The sequence below is a fragment of the Siniperca chuatsi genome, linkage group LG16 (genome assembly GCF_020085105.1).
Source record: "Siniperca chuatsi isolate FFG_IHB_CAS linkage group LG16, ASM2008510v1, whole genome shotgun sequence".
Taxonomy (NCBI): Eukaryota; Metazoa; Chordata; class Actinopteri; order Centrarchiformes; family Sinipercidae; genus Siniperca; species Siniperca chuatsi.
In genome coordinates, this window is record NC_058057.1 from 415,808 (window position 1) to 422,279 (window position 6,472).

The window sequence follows — 6,472 nt, forward strand, 5'->3', positions numbered from 1 at the left end:
AAAGAAGCTTAATAGTGGTATCGTTATAAATGTAAGGATGATTGACAGCAACTGTGATGTGAGCAGAACATTGTGAAAGACAAGTGGAGTGCTTGTATTTAGATTCTAATCGGCAGTGGCGGATGGCCGCCCACCATTGAGTCTGGTTCTGTCCAAGGTTTCTGCCTCTTAAAGGAAGTTTTTTCTTGCCACTGTTGCCAAGCGCTTGCTCATGGTGGGATTTGTTGGGTCTCCTTCTACTTCTGTTGTGAATTGGAGCTATATAAATAAAATTGAATTGAAATTGAATGTTGGTTATATGAAAATCCACACTAATGGACTCAGGCCTGAAAAAGTGCAAAAATATGTAATACAGTTTTATGAAATGAATAGTTGTTGTCTGTTGTTACATTTGCTGACAGCTCCTCAGCCGCAACACCCAGTACCAAATATCAAAGATCTGTTTAACCAAAAATATAGTAAGAATCTTTTCTAACACATTTTTAGACCAATGTAAAGAAATGGCTTAGACTTGTATCTTGATAACCAAATATGCCTCCATGAATCAGTGGCATTGTTATCGAATTAATAATCATCTGGATAAGCTGACAGTTTTAACGGTGCATTACAGCCTGGAATAGTCAGACCCTGAAGATCAGATCTAAGTTTGTGCAACAAAGGCCCAAATGCTAAAGAATACAACATGCCAGAGAGGGCATAGCCTTGTCTAATTCCCCTTTGGATCTGAAAAGAAGCGCTCAAACCACCGTTAATCTTCAGCACATTCTGAATGTCACAATACAAAGCCTTAACTTCGTTAATAAAACCTGGACCAAAACCAAAGGCACTCAACGTTTGCCATAAATATTTATGCTCAACACAATCAAAACCTTTTTCCTGATCAACTGAAATTATACCAGCTTTGATGTCAAACAGCTTGCAGATTTCCAAAAATTCTCAAATCAAAATAATGTTATCAAAGATCAACCTGTCACGTCCACAGTAGGTCTGATCACAATTAATCACTTGTTCCATCACTTTACTCAGTCTGGTTGCCAACACTTTGAGGAGGAGCTTCTATTCGGTGCAGAGCAGTGACACAGGTCTCAAGTTTTTAATGAACTGCGGGTCACCTTTCTTAGGCAGTAAGGTAAGGACTGCCCTCCTGCAGCTCAGCGGCAGACACCCTCCAGCAAGACTGTCACTCAGTACTGTGAGCAGATCCCCCCCAACCACCAACCTGTAAAAGTCTACAGGTAGGCCGTCTATTCCAGGAGCTTTCCTACTCTGCATGCTCTGCAGTGCAGCAAGGAGTTCATCAGAGGAGAGAGCTGCTTCCAGCGTTACATTACTCTGCTGTACGACCTGAGGGAGACCTCATAGAAACTCTGAGACACTGCCTGTTCCTCTCTGTGCTCACATTTAAACAGGTTACAGTAAAAACCCACAGCATGCTTACGAATTGCAGTATGGTTGGTCAGCACCTGCCAGTGTCAGACTTTAACCTGTGAAAGAACCTTTTCTGTCCATTTCTGTCAAAGAAAAAGTGTGATGGGACATCCATCTGGGCTATATTTTGAAAGCGGGACCTAACCAGAGCCCCCTGAGCGTTGGTCTCCTGTGATCTCAGCTAAGTCCTGGAGTTCCTCCACTTCAGACTCCAGAGCTTTTACTGCTCGTTAAGGTTTTTGTGACATTCCGAGTGTACTGTTGACAAAGTTGTTTTATTTGAATTTTTCCAAAATCTCACCACTGTTGCAATGACACAAAATCAGATTTCATACTTTGGCGGTTTTTCCACCACGCAGATAAAAGCTTCTTTGAAGTTTTTATCCTCCAGTAAAGCCGTGTTGAAATACCAATAGGCACTACTTAATTTTACACATTGTATAAAGACAGAAGCTGTCACAAGCAAGTGATCAGAAAAGCCAACAGGGCTGATCAAACAACTTGTTAAAATGATAAAAACGATCAAGCCTGGCCACAGAAAGTAATTTATCTTTAACACGTGTCCAAGTGTATCTCTGTTTGTTATGAAAGCCTCTCCACACAATTCATGAGCCTCAATGAGATGATGCAGACAAGTGCGAGAGGCAGCGTGAGGCTCTGCATGGTAGAAAGTGATATGCAACACTTTCTGTCACTTTTTAATCGACGTGTGGCGACCCCACCCCCTTGACCTCTTGACCCTCCCTCCAGAAGTGGGTGGCGCTATGTGTGGACCAATGACTAGGCATGGTTAGCAGGAGCCAATGGGAGTGAAGCAGGCATGGTGAGCAGGAGCGAATGGGAGCGAAGTAATTCAATTTATTTATATAGCGCCAATTCATAACAGAAGTTATCTTATTGCACTTTTCCTATAGAGCAGGTCTAGACTGTACTCTTTATAATAGTATTTACAGAGACCCAACAAATACCACCATGAGCAAGCATTTGGCGAAAGTGGCAAGAAAAAACTTCCTTTTAACAGGCAGAAACCTTGGACAGAACCAGACCCAATGGTGGGGGGCCGTCCGCTGCTGCCGTGTTAGGTTTTGAGAGAGAGAGAGAGACATGGAGAAATTGAAAGAAGTTTAGTGAGAGAGAGAGAGGTTTTGGGGGGAATAGAGGGAAGGACAATGCAAATACCACCTTTAATTTTTTTTAAAGTAATAATGTAATGGTAGCGGTAACATTATATTAATAATAATTGGAATGATAGCTATAGGAATATTATTAGTATTACAACAGTATTACAGTATTAGTAACAGCTAATAACAACAACTGTAGTAGCAGTTATCGAGCAGGAACATGGGGCAAGCAAGTGGCCCACAACTACAGATCCAGTCTCTGCAGCTCCGGAGGCAGAAATACCTGCTGAAAGTGACAAGAGAGAAATGAGAAAGCACAAAACTACGGAAGAGACAAGATGTCGAGTTAGTAACATGCAGTAATGGGATAAAAATGCTTACAGATGGAGAGGAGGAGAGAGGAAAGAGGTGCATCATGGGGAGTCTCCCAGCAGTCTAGGCCTATAACAGCATAACTAAGGGATGGTTCAGGACTCACCCCAGTCAGACCTAACTATAAGCTTTATCAAAGAGGAAAGTCTTAAGCTTACTCTTAAATGTGGAGATGGTGTCTGCCTCACAAACCCAAATTGGGATCTGATTCCAAAGGAAAGGGGCTTGATAACTGAAGGCTCTGGCTCCCAATGTACTTTTGGAGACTCTAGGAACCACAAGTAACCCTGCATTCTGGGAGGGCAGTGTTCTAGTCGGGTAATATGGTGTTATGAGCTCTTTAAGATACGATGGTGCATGACCGTTAAGAGCTTTGTAGGTCAGGAGAAGGATTTTAAATTCTATTCTGGATTTTACAGGGAGCCAGTGCAGAGAAGCTAATATTGGAGAAATATGATCTCTTTTTCTAGTTCTTGTCAATACACATACCTCAGCATTCTGGATCAACTGGAGAGTCTTAAAGGACTTATTCGGGCAGCCTGATGATAAGGAATTGTAGTAGTCCAACCTAGAAGTAACAAATGCATGCATTAGTTTTTCGGAATCATATTGAGACAGGATGTGCCTGATTTTTGCAATGTTACGTAGGTGAAAGAAGGCAGTCATCTAGAGCAACTATATCTTTAGATAATGTGTCTCGGATGTGTTTGGGGCCAAGTACAACAACTTAAGTTTTGTCAGAGTTTAACATCAGAAAATTGCAGGTCATCCAGATATAATTGGGTATCATCTGCATAACAATTAACATTTATGGAATTGCCACTACACTGGTTAGTTTCATCTGGCTTGATCGATAGATATAACTGGGTATCATCTGCATAGCAATGAAAGTTTATGGAGTGTTTCCTAATAATATTGCCTAAAGGAAGCATATATAAGGTGAACAGAATCGGTGCAAGCACAGAACCTTGTGGAATTCCGTGACTAACTTTGGCGTGCACGGAGCACTCACCGTTAACATGTATAAACTGAGATCGATCTGAAAGATAGGATTTAAACCAGCTTAGTGCGGCTCCTTTAATGCCAATTATATGTTCCAGTCTCTGTAATAGGATGTGATGATCAATGATGTTGAACACAGCACTAAGATCTAACAAGACAAGTACAGAGACAAGTCCATTGTCTGATGCAATTAAAAGGTCATTTGTAATTTTCACTAGTGCTGTCTCTGTGCTACGATGAAATCCTGACTGAAAATCCTCAAATAAACTATTGTTATTTAGAAAGTTACACAATTGATTGGCGACTGCTTTCTCAAGGATCTTAAAAAGAAAGGGAAGGTTAGATATAGGTCTATAGTTGGCTAAAACCCCTGGATCAAGAGTGGGCTTTTTAAGCAGTTTAATTACAGCTACTTTAAAGGATTGTGGCACATAGCCTGTTACTAAAGACTTGATAGATCATATCCAGTAAAGAAGTGCTAACTAAGGGTAAAACATTTTTAAGCAGCCTAGTTAGAATGGGGTCTAAGAGACAGGTTGATGGCTTTGATGAATTAATCGTCAAAGTTAGTTGAAGAAGGTTGATAGGAGCAAAGCAGTCAAAATATATATCAGGTTTTACAGTTGTTTCTAAGGTTCCTGTGTTTGAAGATGAATCAGTACCAACTGATGGCATTATTGGCTTTATTATTAAAGAAACTCATGAAGTCATTACTACTGAGGGCTATAGAAATACATGGCTCAATAGAGCTGTGATTCTCTGTCAGCCTGGCTATAGTGCTGATAAGAAACCTGGGGTTGTTTTTATTTTCCTCCATTAATGATGAGTAGTAGGCTGCTCTGGCATTATGGAGGGCTTTCCTATATGTTTTAAGACTATCTTGCCAAACTAAACAAGATTCTTCTAGGTCGTTGTTTCCGTGATGTTTGCTTTAATTTGCGGTTTTGGGGGTTATACCATGGAGCTAACCTTCTTTGTTTTATTAGCTTCTTTCTTAGAGGGGCAATAAAATCAAGTGTAGTTCGCAGTGAGCCTGCAGCACTGTCAACAAGACGGGCAATTTGGAAGGGGCTGATATTAGCACAGGAGTCCTCTATTATATTGAGACATATAATTGAATTAAATGCAGATGGGATCGCTTACTTGAATTTAGCCACAGCACTATCAGAAAGACATCTAAAGTAGGAGTTTTTGCCTAATGGCGTGTAGTCCAGTAATTCAAAAGTTATTAAATAATGGTCCGATAATGAAGGATTCTGTGGAAAGACTGTTAAATGTTCAATTTCAATGCTGTATACCAGAACAAGATCGAGGGTGTGGTTAAAAAAGTGAGTGGCTTCATGTACACTCTGACAAAAGCCAATCGAATCTAATAATGAGATAAACGCAGTACTAATCATTTTCAACATCCACATGAATATTGAAATCACCTACAATAATTACTTTATCTGTTTTAAGGACTAAACTTGATAAAAACTCTGAAAATTCAGATAAAAATTCAGAATAAGGACCAGGAGCGTGGTTCACTATAACAAATAGAATTGGCTGTTGTGTTTTCCAGGTCGGGTGTGAAAGACTAACAAGGCTTTCGAATGAGTTATAATTTAGGTTTAGGGTTGATTAATAGGCTTGAGCCAAAAGATGGCTGCATCTCCACCTCCTCGGCCAGTGCCTCAAGGAATGTGAGTATTAATATGATTTATGTATTATGTATTAATCATTTAGGCTAACATATTCTTCATGTCCCATCCAGGTTTCAGTAAGACAAAATAAGTCAATATGATATACTGATATTAAATCGTTTACAGCTTTAGATAACAGACATTAATTCTCCTATTTTGTTGTGCTATTTCAACGTTTTTGTTTAGGTTTGTATGTATAACTCCTCTTCTGTAACTTTTGGTTTTATTAATTTAAGTGGTCGGGGGCAGACACCGTCAGTAAGGAGTTTTGGGTGGGTAACTGCACTGGAAGTGCAGAGAAGCGTGTAGGACTACAACTCTGCCTCCTGGTCTCAACTCTGTGTTGTCATGGTTTAGGTCCACTAATAAACTCGGCCAGATTTCTGGATATGAGAGCTACTCCATCCAAAGAGGGATGAATGCCGTCTCTCCTAATCAGACCAGGTCTTCCCCAAAAAGTCCGCCAATTGTCTACAAAGTAGGTGTGGGAATGAAAGAAAAACAGTAAATGAAATAATAGATTAAATAATTCAATTATTTAAGTGAAATCAATAGTATCAAATGTATAAAAAATTATTTACAAACCATCTGTAAAATCTAATCTTTCAGGAGAAAAAGACACGTCCTTCTCTGTTGTCTGTCTGGTGCAGAGTGAGGTGTGAATGAATTGGAATAATGTTGGAGGGTAGGCAGAGCTTGCGTGAACCAATGGGAGCACAGCAGGCGGGGTTAGGGTTAGCCAATGGAAAAATAGGGGAAGCCATTCCCTGCATCTATGGCCTTCCCAAAATTCACAAAGAGAATGTTCCACTCAGACCCATCGTTTGCAGCACAGATTCCATCACATACAACATAGCCAAACATTTG